This window comes from Leptinotarsa decemlineata, unplaced genomic scaffold (genome assembly GCF_025532065.1).
Source record: "Leptinotarsa decemlineata unplaced genomic scaffold, Ldec_3_MD MMD2_tig00004307_RagTag_RagTag, whole genome shotgun sequence".
NCBI lineage: Eukaryota > Metazoa > Arthropoda > Insecta > Coleoptera > Chrysomelidae > Leptinotarsa > Leptinotarsa decemlineata.
This window is the reverse complement of record NW_027412606.1, coordinates 17,315,161-17,330,752: the sequence shown is the minus strand read 5'-3', so window position 1 is coordinate 17,330,752 and position 15,592 is coordinate 17,315,161.

Genomic DNA, 15,592 nt, shown 5'->3' with positions numbered 1-15,592 from the left:
ATTTTGCACATGGAGGTATCAAACTTTTAACTGAGATTGAAATGTTTATCATGCAATTCTAGATGATAATGAATATCCACCTCAAGCACATATCAGCACTCAAAATCATTATTTTAATAATGAGAACTCCATTGGGTGTTAACCGTGAAAATCCACCTGACGATGATGGTTGTGACATTATGTGGCGACATGAGTTTTTGAGAATTGAGAAGTGGTGGAAAGAATAATTTCGTACACCAAGCAGACTACTTCGGTCCATGCGAACGTAACGATTACGCGCCAGGGTGCAGGAAGGTAAAGTCTAAGATAACATTGAAGGTACCCCTTTCATTCTCCTGTTCGTTGAGGTAAACTAGGACGAAGGTAGTAAAACTAACTTTTTTCTTCATTCGAGAAGGGCCCTCGTATAAAAACTTCTGATTTTAGCTCTCAACGCCGATGAGATGGTATTCACTCGCAACCAGACTAGTTCTCCAACGGAAAACTCTCGGTAAGGTTTACCTGGATATCTTTCAGCCCTTCGGGCAACCTTTTCTCTCAATGTGGCTTCCGCCAAAACCAATTATAGTTCCGGAAAAACATTAGGGCGAGTTTCGCCTAAGAATCGATAGGCCACAGGCAAAAGTAAAGACGAATCCATTCCATACTGTAATTCATTAGGTTCAAACCTCATGGACTCGTGTACTACTGAACTCAAACATTCCTCAAAAGCAAGTACTTCATAGGCCCACCTGAAATTTTGGTGGCAGTACATCCTGAACAGTCTATTCAGCTCCCGCATAATCCGTTTGGAGGGATTTGCTGCTGCATATCGCACCAAGCAAAATACAACTTGAATATTCGATTCACTCTATGTGTTTTCCAAAGGCGACCAGTGAACTGGCTGCAGGACCCTTTTCGGCGGTCCATTTTTAGGAAAGTAATCTTGAATTGAACGATTCAAAATAGATTAAGTAGGGCCACATGTTCAGTGAAAAAATTTACCACGACCCAAAGGCATGTAACACCACATCTTCTCTTGATTAGAGGTCCATACAAATTCATCGTTGAAATGTCATCTTAGGAAGGAGGCGCTATAGGCTGTTGAGGCGGCCTAGGTATCTCCGCACAGTTTGCGCTTTGACAAATATCACAAGACTTGAAAATTTGTTTCATCCTCCTGTGCCAATTATCAAGTCATAGTTTCCATCGCAAAGCGCACCAGGTCTTATAAATCCCATACTGATCATTGAAGATGGTACACAACCTATAATAAGTGTTGCAATTGCATATAAATCATCAAATAAACTACTGGCTGATATTAATAGTGTTGATTCTGAAGATATTACAGTACCATATTTTGATATTAATGAATTTATTGAGATTTCAGATGCATCAGAATCTTATTAACCAATTGCTTTCAAAAATTCTACCTTTCCACGCATAGAAAACAAACCAAAAATAGTGTGCGGCAGGAAAAAATCCAGGAAAAAATTATTGTTCGAAAAAAAGGCTGATGGTATACCTAAGAAACTAAAGGTAATTCGAATGGTGACCCACTTTTATGTTTCAGTCAACTATATAAAGATGTGGGGATATAAAGAAATATAAAATACTGCCTTACAAAGGCATAGACGGCAATTTAGAAATATGATAACAATGATCGGGATATCAAAGTGAACAATGAAGCTCGTCAAAAACTCGATACAAAGTTTGCATAAGCAGAGACTGAAGTAGTTTAAATGTGCAAAGATGCAAACGAACTCTGTTCGAGAATTGCGCAAGATAACCAATTCAATCAAAAGTTCGATAATGCAACCTCGGTTAGAGTTTGAAGAGTCGACTAAAGTTTATGAGGTGGCATCACTCATTGAGAAATATCTGTCGAAAAGAATTGAGGAGTGCATTCCAAAGTGACAACGATTTGCTTTGTGGAACAGTAATGTGCTATCAATTTCGTGGATTGGAAAAACATAAACGTGAATGGTGTTCGGTTTGGTATAAACAGAACGTTGCGATTGGATGTAGCAACGTTTACCGCTACGATATTATTCTCAATTCACTTCAATATATGTTCCAATTATGAAAATTTCAATGGATGTTCACAACAGTTCATTTATAATAACACAAGTTATGCAAATTAATAAAAAAACATGATGTGAATATTTAAGCACAACTGATTCATCAATCTGTGATTTGTGTTCGCGGAAACGGCCTAACCACTTCACATATAGTTCTCATGAAATCATGAAAACAACCTTCAATTGGTTGGACATTCATATCTTGAAGAATATATGTTGTGAGGTGTGTTCTGTTGATTTTACCCATTTTGAAGAGATCCTTAGTGAAATTGGCTGTGTAGCCTGCTTTGAAGATGTTTTTGTACTTGCTCATGCGTAAAATATCATTCAATCGAAATTTGGGAGTACTCATTTCCACGAGTTCCTTTGATGTAACACATGAGCTGAAAAGTCCCAGGCCTGAGAAAAAAAATGTTTTGTTTTTTGTTCAAAATTGACTTTATCCATCAACATAATCTTCACCAAGAACCAAAGAATTCCTCTAGCGCCGCTCTAACATTTCAATATCACTTTTGTAAATAGGCCTTAGTTTCAGCAATAAACTTTTCATTTTTCATACCGATGAAATTTTTTCCAAACAGCCAGTAGTCACTTGGATCCAAATCTGGTGAATACAGTGGATGTGGAAGCAATTAGAGTTTCAATTCATGTAGTTTTGCCATTGTTTTGATTTACTTTTAACACAGTGCATTGTCTTGATAAAACACATTTTTTTTTTGCCATGTGCGGTTGTTTCCTTGAAATTTCGGCCTTCAAACACTCCAATAATGCTATGCAATATTTACTGCTGATGGTATATCCTTTCCCAAGATAGTCGGTGAAAATTACACCACGCACATCACATAAAACCTAGGATATAACCTTTTCAGCCGATTGTTGTGCTTTCGAGCGTTTTGAACAAGGATCACCAGTTGCTCTCCACTCAGATGATGATCGTTTTGGTTCCGGAGTGAAGTTTTGGATCCATGTTTCATCCATTGTCACATATCGCGCGAAAATTTTGATTCGTTATGTTCAAACATGGCCAAACACTGCTCAGAATCATCAAGACGTTCTTGTTTTTCCTCAACAGTGAGCTTGCGCGGCACTCACTTCGAACAGAGCTTTCTCATAGTTGAATGCTCATGTAATCTTGTTGGAGATGATTGGAATGAAAAACTTCAATGCAGAAAAACGTTTCTATTCACCACAAAAACACAACAAGTCGCCGGAATAGATAAAATAGAGTACAGGTTTTGATAAACAATTTACATGTCGTCTGTTCAAAATGCTAATGCAAGTGTAAGTGTTCCCTCAAACAAAAGAACACTCGCTTTTTATGAAGTTCCTTGTCACGTGATCATAGACGCTAGTTACTGTTTTACCTTTCAAATTCTAGCCAATAGAAATTAAACAAGTTAAAATGAGGTGATAACGACAACGAACTTCATGAAGTATTGTCAGCAAAACATACATTTCTAAATTCAACCAAGTAATTGCAAGATGAACAGAAATAATTCATGGACTAGATTCTCAATAATGAAACAAGGAAATAATAATGATAATAATAAGAAATTACATTACAACACCTCCCTCCTAATTTTGAAAATTGTACCTAGGCAAGGTGCAATTTTCACTAACTCGCGATGCTTTACTACTACCTTCCAGTGCAATGTGATCTAATTGACTTTTTATTTCTTCAGTTTTTTGTGCTCCCCCTGTAACGTCAATTTCATTCGAGGAATGCAAGGAAACATTGGATTCACTTTCATATCGCTTATGCAAAGTTCGCAGAATGTAGAATATTAAAAGGCAAAATAGCAAACACACAATGAAATATAATATTCCATGGTGAACTAGGTCACTTCTGTTTACTGTAGATAGCGATTCATTTTCATTCTCTTGAAGTTTTTGCAAGTTATGACTTATTTCTTTCAAATCATGACAGTTCTTTGATTTTATAACGAGATGTGTTACAATTGGCTTTAGTTTCGATAAAACAAAATTTGATAAATTTCAATTTTTTTTTTTTTTTTAGGTTCAAAGGAGCGATATAGTGAGTTATGACTTCACTAGAAAACTCTTCGTGAGGTGTAAAATGACTGATTTTGAGTATACTGAACAATTTGAACTGATACTCAAAACTCCAGTATCATTTAAAGTAATTGTTTGTCTTCCCTCAATCGATCTGCATTTCAAATCCACATATTCTTTATGTGGTGCAACAAAAAGCCAAGAATTTTTGTTTGCTAACTGAATAAATAGTGTTTTTTATATGTAATAATAATAATAATAATCGTCTTTATTGTTACCCAGCTGTAGTTACATACAAATATTTAACTAAAATTAGAGAGCTAGTTACTGACATAACAAAAGGCGAAGTTCAACTTAGTTAGCACAAGTGCTACTGAGTTGTTCTTCCACTCAACCTCAAAAAGATTCTACCTAAGCTGAAACAAAAAAAAAGTAATACATGAAATAAAAAAAAAAGATGGGATTGTTCCAATATCTATTTGGATGCTGGAGAGGACGTCCATTACTAAGACTTATTCTTTTCTGGTCTCATAATGATGAAAAGTTGGTATAGGGTTGGGCAGTTTATATTTAAAGTTGGCTTTCGAACAGAAGTAGTTTGAATCTTTTCCGTAAAACAGAAAGTTCTGAGTTTCTTATATCTTTTGGTAACAGGTTGATCACTTGGCAAATATTATAGCTAAAAGATCGCTTGAAAAATTCAGTTTTATAACTAGGTGGGGTAAGAGTACCCTTAAATCTGATGTTCAGATTGTGAACATCAGTACGAAAAGTGATTTTTCTGTACAGATGAGGCGGCGTTTTGGTTTGTATAATTTTGTTATATAAATTAGTAGCATTCAATATCCGTCTATTTTCCATTGTGATCCACCCCGTATCCCGTAACTTATGGGATATTCTTTGATATTTCCTAATTCCATGAATGAACCGTAGACACGAGTTTTGTACTTTCTGTATTTTCTGAGCATACTGTTTGGTTAAACATGGCCCAAATAAAGTATCCGAGTAGTTGAAACGCAATAAAACCAGTGCATCACAGAGAGTTGTTTTCGTCTGCTTCGTGAGTATGTGTCTGTGTCCATAAACAAGTTTCAACGAAGAATATGCCAGTTGTATTTGTTTGTTTATATGTTTCTCGAACCGCAAGTCAGAGTCGATTATAACTCCAAGATTTTTGCATTCATTTGTGGGTTGTAAAGGAACATTATCAATCGTGATTGTTAGAGATTCACTTGTTTTCTGGCGATTCTTTTTTGATCCGAAAAGTATGATATTCGATTTAGTGGCATTTAGTAGTAGACAGTGCTCTCTTGGCAACTCAACAAATGACTCAAGATCATTGTTGATAAGCGTACATGCGTTTTCTACATCTTGAGGGAGAAAGCTGTGATAGAGTTGAGTGTCATCAGCATAAAGGTGAAATTTACAGTGTTCTAGACTACGCAACATGTTTGATGAATAAATTGTAAACAATAGTGGACCCAATATTGAACCCTGTGGCACACCTGACTTAAGTTTCAGATAGTTTGAATAGATTCCACCCTGGCACACATTTTGTTCCCTGTTTTTGATGTAACATTCAAGAAGTCTGATAGCACTACCCGATAATCCCATATAGTTTAAAATGGCGAGAAGTAGATCATAGTTTAGAGTGTCAAAAGCTCGACTAAAATCAAGAAGCACAAGAACAGAACAAAGACCCTCATCTGTAGCCCTAATAATGTCGTCCACGATGTGCAGCAGAGCAGTGGCGCAGCTATGACCTTTGCGAAACCCAGATTGTACTTCCGGAAGTAGCGAAAACCGAGAGAGATGATTTCTCAGCTGCTCTTCAACTGCTCGTTCAAAAATTTTTGATAAAATGGGTAAGACACTAATTGCACGCAGATCCTTATATTCGGTTGGATTATTTTTTTTGGGCAATACTCTCACCACTGCTCTCCCCCACATCGCTGGAAATACACTATGGGTTGAACAAAAATTCACTATATGGGTGATATATTGCACAATATGGAGACAACACATTTTAATTAATTTAATGTTTATATCATCACAACCTTTAGCATTCGATTTTATGTTACATATGATTTTATTTACGGATAATTCATTCATTTCCTGGAAAGCAAAATTTGGTTCTACTCGATGGTTTTCCTTGTAAAAAGTTATTAGATTTTGAGCTGGTTGCATGTTAGGTATAGAATTAATGAAAAAGTTATTTACATCATTTGGGTTATTCAAATAATCTGGAATTTCATTGCATTTTTCAGATAAGATTCCATTTGATTTTAGTTTTTTCCACATTTCTTTATTATTTTTAGTGTTCTCTAACTGATAACATAAATATGCTTTTTTTTCTCTCTGAATAGCATTATTTACATAGTTCCTGATGTCTTTATAATACTGCAGCCGCCCCTCAGTTCTATTTCTTTTCAATGCTCTCAGTGCTTTGTCCCTAGTAGATATCATCTGCCTCATGTTAAACGTTAGCCAGGGTGCTTTGGGTTTGGTGACTCTAGAAGTAGTAATGGGAGCATGCCAATCATATAAATTATGAAAGATATTTATCAGCAAAGAAATTTTTTCATCAATGCTTTCTTGATCGTAAATCTGGAAGAATGGCATATTGTATAGGTCTCTCTGAAAAAGTTTTTCATTAAAATTCTTAAAATTCCTGTATGTACACATTATTTCAATCCTCTCCTTATCAAAAACTCTTATTTTACATTGAACTATGAAGTGTTCTGAAATTCCATTATTATCGATGACACCCCCTTCTATCTCAGAATTTTCGTTAACTATAATCAAATCCAAAAGTGATTGGCTGTTTTTACCTATTCTAGTAGGCAAGTTGATGATTTGAGTCAAACCAAAGTTTTTTAAAACTGTTAAAAGATGTCTACATGTTTATTTCCGAAATCTAGGACGTTGATGTTGAAATCGCCAGTGCATATAATTTCATCAACAGTTGGATGGAAATAACTCAGAGTATCTTCGAATTCTTTTAAAAACAGTTTTTCATCATGTTGAGGGGGCTTGTATACTACACCCAATGCAAAAGATTTCCTTTGAAGAGAAATTTTAACTCACAATTGTTCACAAAAACGGTTCAGTCGACTGATGACTTCACATTTCAATTTATTCGAAACATATATACAAACACCACCTCCTCGGCTCTGCCTGTCTTTCCTAAATAACTTAAAACCATTAATTTTGATCAGATGATCCTGTATGTCCGCTTTCAGCCAAGACTCGCAAACTGTAAAAATATCAAAATTTTCCTGTATTATAATATTTTTAACCTCTGAAAATGACGGTATCAGAGATCTAACATTCAATCCGCCTATTTTCAAATAGTTCATATCAAATATTTTAAATCACCTATATTAAGACCCAAACAATTTTATCTCAGCAATGTACGTCCTTCAAAGCAAAAAAAAATAAATATTTTAACAAAAGGAAAACAAAAACTGAGGAACGAAAAACGATCCTACTCTCACTCCAATCAAGCTGACGAGTCATCCTGATTTTATCCAGGTTTGGAGACCAGCTCCCCTACCCTTTTGGCTGATTATTGGCCTTGAGAGGGACCAATGGGTACACAACTGATATGTAGCTATAAACTAAATGGGCAGGGATCAACTGCACCCATGCTGTCGACAAATTTTTCTAATTATACTTGTAAACATTAATAAACAATTTCATTTGTTGAGTTAGCTTTGAAGTATATTATTAAGATCATATACATACACACATACACATATATATATATATATATATACGTATATATATATATATATATATATATATATATATATATATATATATATATATATACGTATATATATATATATATATATATATACGTATATATATATATATATATATATATATATATATATATATATATACAGTGTGACCCATTTAAAATGGAACCACCCCTGTAGAATGTGCATTTTTCAATCAATCTCAATTTTTTTTTTATTGAAATATTAAGCATGAAAAACTGTATCTTGACACTAACTTTCACAATTTTAGTTTCATTTCCAAGGCACTCTATGGTTTTTTTTGTTTGTCAAAAACGGCAAAAGTTTATTAGGCAATTTTTGTTTTCAAATTTGACTACACCACTGGATTTGTAGTCGTTATAAATCAAAACTGTCAAATTTTCATTAAAAAATATTTGTTAACAACGAAGTTACAACAACTTCAATTTTGGAAACAAAGTATTTGTTTGTAATTTTTATTCAGATTATAGACATATTTGAGATCTGACAACACTGTCATCCCCAAGTAGAACACCAGTGAATTTGTACAGTGAAAATCCGAAGTCAACAGCTCAATGCGTTCTACAGTTATAACTCCTGAAAATATGGTAATGTGAGAGATTTGTGGTGCAAGCGTTTTGTAATAAAAATCTGACTACGCCACTGGATTTGTGAATAATATTCCCTTAAAATCATTCATTTGAGTGTAGGTTACGAGAAGTGTATTCTAGAATAACAGAAAATTAAAAATTCATTTTCAAGTTATGCAGTACTTAGTACATTCTTCCGCATAGCCGCTAAAATCAAATTGATTTAAAGCATGGAAATCATTTATTCAATAATAAAACAGAGAGCAGGACAAAAATTATTCCCTGTAAATTCTTCATAACTCAGCTAAAACAATCTTTTAGAGGAGATATCAATAATTTGAGGAAGCTGAACTCATTATGCAAAGGTTTTATAATAAATCAACAGTAGGCTGTGATTTTGACAGTTAATCATAAATAAAATAATAGTTGTTAGTTACGTGCATTTAATAATGGCTTTGCAATTATCATTAGAAGAAAGAATGGAAATTGTGAGAATTTCTGGGGACAATTATCATAGTGAAAGAGAAGCAGCTAGGATATTTAATCACAGACATCCAAATCGACTTCCCATTGACAGAAGCACCGTCAGTAAAATTAACAAAACATTTAATAAAACCGGTGCAATCAGCAAACATATTATAAAAAATAATCACCGAAGAAGAAATTTAAACGAAGGTGCTGTTTTAGATTATTTTAGAAACCACCCAAACAGAAGTTTACGAGTCGCCAGTTTGGATTTAAACTTACCGAGAGAGACTATTCGACGATGTCTTAAACAAAACAAAATGAGAGCATTTAAACCTAAATTTCTTCACTCTTTAAAGGCAGGTGATGAAGTGAAACGTATTGAATTTTGTTTGTGGGCACAAGGTGAGTACCTGAATACAAGAAATTTTTTAAACTGCATAATGTTTAGTGATGAAGCTTCTTTCAGCACCAATGGGGTAGTTTCATCGCAAAATGCTCGGTATTGGGCTACGGAAAATCCGCACTGGATCATAAATTGTAAAAGTCAATATTCCGAAAAAGTTAACGTTTGGTGTGGTATAGTACAAAATAGAATAATAGGTCCATATTTTTTTGATGGAAACATAAACGGGCAAAATTTTTTGGAATTTCTAAATAACCAATTATCGGAACAAGTAAATTTATATTTTCAGCTCGACGGCTGTTCCGTGCACAATTCGAGGATTGTTAAAGAGTGGCTAAATAACCAGTTTCCAAATCATTGGATAGGACGAGGTAGTGACTTAATTGAATGGCCACCTAGATCGCCTGATCTAACAATATTAGACTTTTTTCTGTGGGGTATTCTGACACAAAAAGTATACAGAACAAGACCAACGAATCGAGCTGAACTCATGCAAAGGATACGACAAGCTTGTGCCGAAATTACAGTTCAACAAATAAGAAATAGTGTAAACAATATTCGGAAGAGATACGATAAATGTATTGAACTTAATGGAGGTTTGGTAGAAGCCACAAAAATTTGAATGTTCAGTTTTAAATCAATGTTTATTTTAGTATCAGTTTTTTCTTAATGGCAATTAATTGTTGAATAAATACTTTGAAACTTGTTTGTAGACATTTTGTTTCCATCAGCTATAGAAGAAGGTAGAGTGAGTTCAGAATCTCATAAAATGTGATTTTCCAGGTGCGCTGTTACAAAAGTACTATTATTTATTATTGGGAAACTTCCAAAAAGCTTACAAGTATGACCATTAATACTTCAAGATTCTATCAAGATTTGGTAAAAGCGCAATTGGGAGATCCCATGACATGAGATTCTGAACTTGGTCTACTACTGCGTAACTTGAAAATGAACTTTTAATTTTCTGTTATTCAATTATTCAATTTTTATTTTAATTTTCACTTCTCGTAACCTACACTCAAATGAATGATTTTAATATTATCCACAAATCCAGTGGCGTAGTCAGATTTTTATTACAAAACGCTTGCACCACAAATCTCTCACATTACCATATTTTCAGGAGTTATAACTGTAGAACGCATTGAGCTGTTGACTTCGGATTTTCACTGTACAAATTCACTGGTGTTCTACTTGGTGATGACAGTGTTGTCAGATCTCAAATATGTCTATAATCTGAATAAAAATTACAAACAAATACTTTGTTTCCAAAATTGAAGTTGTTGTAACTTCGTTGTTAACAAATATTTCTTAATGAAAATTTGACAGTTTTGATTTATAACGACTACAAATCCAGTGGTGTAGTCAAATTTGAAAACAAAAATTGCCTAATAAACTTTTGCCGTTTTTGACAAACAAAAAAAACCATAGAGTGCCTTGGAAATGAAACTAAAATTGTGAAAGTTAGTGTCAAGATACAGTTTTTTATGCTTAATATTTCAATAAAAAAAAATTGAGATTGATTGAAAAATGCACATTCTACAGGGGTGGTTCCATTTTAAATGGGTCACACTGTATATATATATATATACGTATATATATATATATATATATATATATATATATATATATATATATATATATATATATATATATACGTATATGTACGTATATGTATATGTATATATACACATATATACATATACATATATTTAATGAGCAGAGAAAGATTAAATATTCAGATAGAAAGTATATCAAGATCACCAAAGGAATTTATTTTTTATACATTTGCTTCTTCGTTGATTTTACCAAAAATAGTTCCCCGGTCGGTCCATACTTTTCCATTATTACCAAATCTTCTGATGGCAGCGGAGAGAATTTGACGCTGCTGATTTGTTAGATCCTCCCTGATGGTAAGCCCAGTGTTTTTCAAAGATTTCTTCTTATGGTAAACATCATTTTTAAGATTGTTCGTGGTAAATCTCACAAAAATAGGTTTGGGTTTATTCAAATTCGCCGATTTCATTCTATAGCAATTCTCAATGTTTACATGATCAATATGCAGTTTCATTTTGTTTTTAAAAATATCAATCAATTTTGAATAACAGTCTTCATCATTTTCCTCTGAAACACCATAAACTATGATATTTCGACTTTTTCGGTACTGTTCATATTTCTCTTGTTTTTCCATGAGTGTGTTTATTTGTATTTTTTGATTTTTTAAGTTCATCAACAAACTCTCATTTTTTTCTTTCAACAATTGAATTCTTTTTAAAATTTTTCATTGAGTGTCTCTGTTATAGTGATAGTTACCTGGTTGATAAATTCTTCAGAAGAACAAAGTTTCATAACTAAATTTCTGACTAACGTCTGCAGATCTTTTTCGCCCCGTTTGTTGGCTCGAGAACCCATTTTCAAATTTTGTTTTATGGTGCAAATCAAGTACCAACTCAGCGATGTAATATAGAATGATTCTATGAGCACAATCACTACACTAACAAAGGTTGTAAGATAATAATTTACGAATTTATAATACTTTTATGACAGCACGTGAAACACGTCTAACCCATACGAGACATTCTGGTAGAATCTTGATTCTTTTATCACAGGAGTCTGGAATGGGCGTAGTAGGCATGTACAAATTTGATTTGTAGGTGGGCTAAATAAATTGGTTTATTCTGCTTACATATATACCTACCAGCTAATACATGTTTACAACTAAATAGTTCATTCATGAAAAAGAAATATTGTTTACTGAAATCGGTTACAAAAAATGATTCTTGAGGTAAGATAAAACCAAAAGTATTATTTGTAAAAGGTACGGGAAAAATAGACATTTTGAATACATCATAGTCGCGTTTTTCAATAAGTGTTATATATAAAGAACAAAAGTTAATTTCTTGTCAATAAAAACAATATTGGTTGTAATTAAATTAAATAATATATGCATGTTTTCAATGACAGGTGTAACTGTAAATGTTAAGTCACTTATATAATTCTGAATTTTGGATGCTTCGCGTATAAATTTCATTGGACTTTATTACTAAAGGATGCAAAATTCCTCTCTGTGCGAATGAAATTATTTCAACTAAATTGTTTTGATTCAATTTGAATCTAGTTAAAATCAAATCAAATATAGATACCAGTTCATTCACCTCAAGGGTAAGATGGTCTTTTATCTCAAAATTTGAAATATTTTCATTCAGATCATTAACAGATTTTACAATTCTATTTATTTTGGTATCGAAATTATCAAAGTAAGTATTTGTTCTGTTTATTAAATGAACAGTATTTTGCACTATTGATGTTTGTTGCTTCAATAATGTATTTAGGTGTTCCTGATTTTTTTCAATGTGTTGATTTGAGAGTTGAAATAGACAGCATCGTCTTCATCAAGTGTGCCAAATAATGTTTTTGAAACAGATCCTATTCCATCAATCAAACCTCTTTTAGCTTTTTCAGATGATTCTCGAACTCCTAGTGTTTCGAAAATTATATTTTCTTGAAAACGTATATTATAAAGGGAGTAGGAAATAATTTTTTCTATGGACCAAATGCATTCAGATACAGAAAGATTTCGTTTCTCGCTTATGAAACAAATTTGTTTAATTTGATGTGCATAAAAATGAATTAGCTCGTGCTCATCATAATAGTCATATAAGTCTGAATGAATGATCATTTTCCAATCGTCATTATATAGATTTAGGGTACCGATTTTTTCATAGTATAAACCCGGACCTAAAGACAGGGGTAATATTCTGTACATTTTTTTGTCATTCGTGTTCAATATAAAGTTTGACAATAATAGCAAAAATATTGTCTTCATCAGAACCATTTCGAGGAAAACCTGCAACACAAAAATTGACTTTTCAATATTTATTATATGTATATATTTTTTTTATTATTATTCCATAAATGTTTTTAAACGATTTACGTGTACTTTCACTTTTTTTCTATTTACCATTATTGTGACATTCATTTTGGAATTTATTTCTATTATTTCGTAAGGGCCTTTATATAAGGGCAAGAGTTTTTTTGATTTTCCTACTACATTTGTTTCGTTTTTCAATAAGACTTTATCTCCAATTTTAAAGTTTTCTACATGAACGTTTTCATCATAATATTGCTTGGATTTCTCCTTGCTTTCGAGGAAATTTCTCACAGCAGCTTGATGAGAAATTTGCATTCGGAGTTTCAATTCGTTATAATAATCGTCAAAGTCATATAATGTTTCTGGATCTCTAGTAATAGTGGTTGGTAATATAGGTTTTCTGCCGAACAAAAGCTCAAATGGCGTAAAGCCGGTAGATGTATGTGGCGTTGTGTTGTACATGAATTGTGCGTATGGTATTTGGGTATCCCAAGTGTTCATATCGTAATTTGAAAAATTCCGCAAATATTTGGCTATAGTAGGGTGTGTACGTTCTAGGCTTCCATTTGATTGTGGATGAAATGCAGTGGTAGAGATTTGTTCAATTTTCAAAATTTTGCACGCCTCTTTGAATATATTGCTTAGAAAATTTGCACCCTGATCTGTAACCAAATATTTGGGTATGCCTTATTGACAGATTATCTTTTCAACAAAATGTCTAGCTATTAAGTATTTCGTCAGATCGTCAATGAAGGTAAGGAGGTATTTATTGAAATGGTTTGATTCAATGGACCAACTATGTCAAGAAATATTCGTTCCATAGGATAAGTAGATGTAGTGGTAATGGTCATAGGGAGACGAGTTTTTTTTGAAACTTAATTTTTTTGACAACTTTCACATAATTGAATATATCTTTCAATATCTCGGTTCATTCCTTTACATCTATAGTACTGTCGAATTCGTTTAAAAGTTCTATTTGTCCCTTGATGTCCACCACTGGGTGTAACATGAAATTCTTGTAGATTTTTTTTATGTCTTCATTGCTCAAATCCTGTATAATATTATTATGAAATATTTTAATTTTAGTGTATGAATCTCTGAAAATATATCCCAACATTACTCTAATGGTTTTTAGTTTTAGTTTGTCAATTCTACAAGTGGTACTGGATATTGCGAGTTTGTCTATATGGTGTTCATTACAAAATGACTTCAAATTTAGCAAAGCATCGAAAATATCTTCGTATTCGGTTTTGTGAAAATATTCTCGTTTTATGATGAGATACAGAAAAAATGTATCGTTGAATTTCAGATAAGCAATCTCGTGTCATTTTTTTTCTTGTGCTTTTAGTTCGTGAAGGTTATTGTAATAGTCGATAGGGACTGAAAAAGTTTCATCTGTAAAATGAATTATACTATAGTCCTTGGGCACTTTGCTGATATTTTCATCTGAATCAACAACATTGTTGTTGTTTACTACTTTACTTTCAATGATGTCTAGAAATTTTTGGTATGGCGATTTTATTTGTGATACATTGTTATCACGAGTCTGAATCTTGCAAATTCGACTAAGTGCGTCGGCATTTGTATTATTACCACCTGGTTTGTAATGGATTTCAAATTGAAATTCTTCAAGTTTTAATCGAAACCTCATTAACCTGCTTGAAGGATTAGAAATAGAAAACAAATAGATCAATGGTTTGTGATCCGTTTGGATTTTGAAAGGGCGTCCATAAAGGTAAGGACGGTAATGAGAGCAACTCCACACTATTGCTAGTAACTCTCGTTCAATAGTTGTAATTCTGCTCTGCACGATTTAAGGTTCGTGAGGCATATGCTATTGGAAGATCGGATCCAATTGGTCCTTGGCTCAGAATCCCCGAAATAGCATATTGAGATGCATCAGTGGTTAAAACAAATGGTTGACTAAAATCAGGATAATTCAGAATAGGTGGATTTATGAGCTTTTCTTTGAGAGTTTCGAACGATTCATCACAGAGAGCACTCCATTCAAAGATCGTATCCTTTTTTAGTAACTTGTTCAAAGGCTGTGAGATTTTTGCGAAATTCTCTATAAATTTTCTGTAATAAGATGCTAATCCTGAAAATGATTTGAGTTCTTTTTGTGTAGTAGGTTTTTTGAAATTTTTGATAACACTTATTTCACCTGGGTCTGGTTTAATGCCTTCTTCTGATATAACATGACCTAAATAGGTTATTTCCTTTCTGAGAAAGTCGCATTTGTTAGGCTGTAATTTTAGGTTATGCTGACGCAATCGAGAAAACACATCTATCAGTTTTGAATTATGTGATTCTAAAGAATTGCCGTAGATAACAATATCATCAAGATAAACAAAACATTTTATTCCTGTAAGTCCCACTAGAACATTATTCATTAACCTCTGAAAAGTAGCGGGAGATCCTTTCAT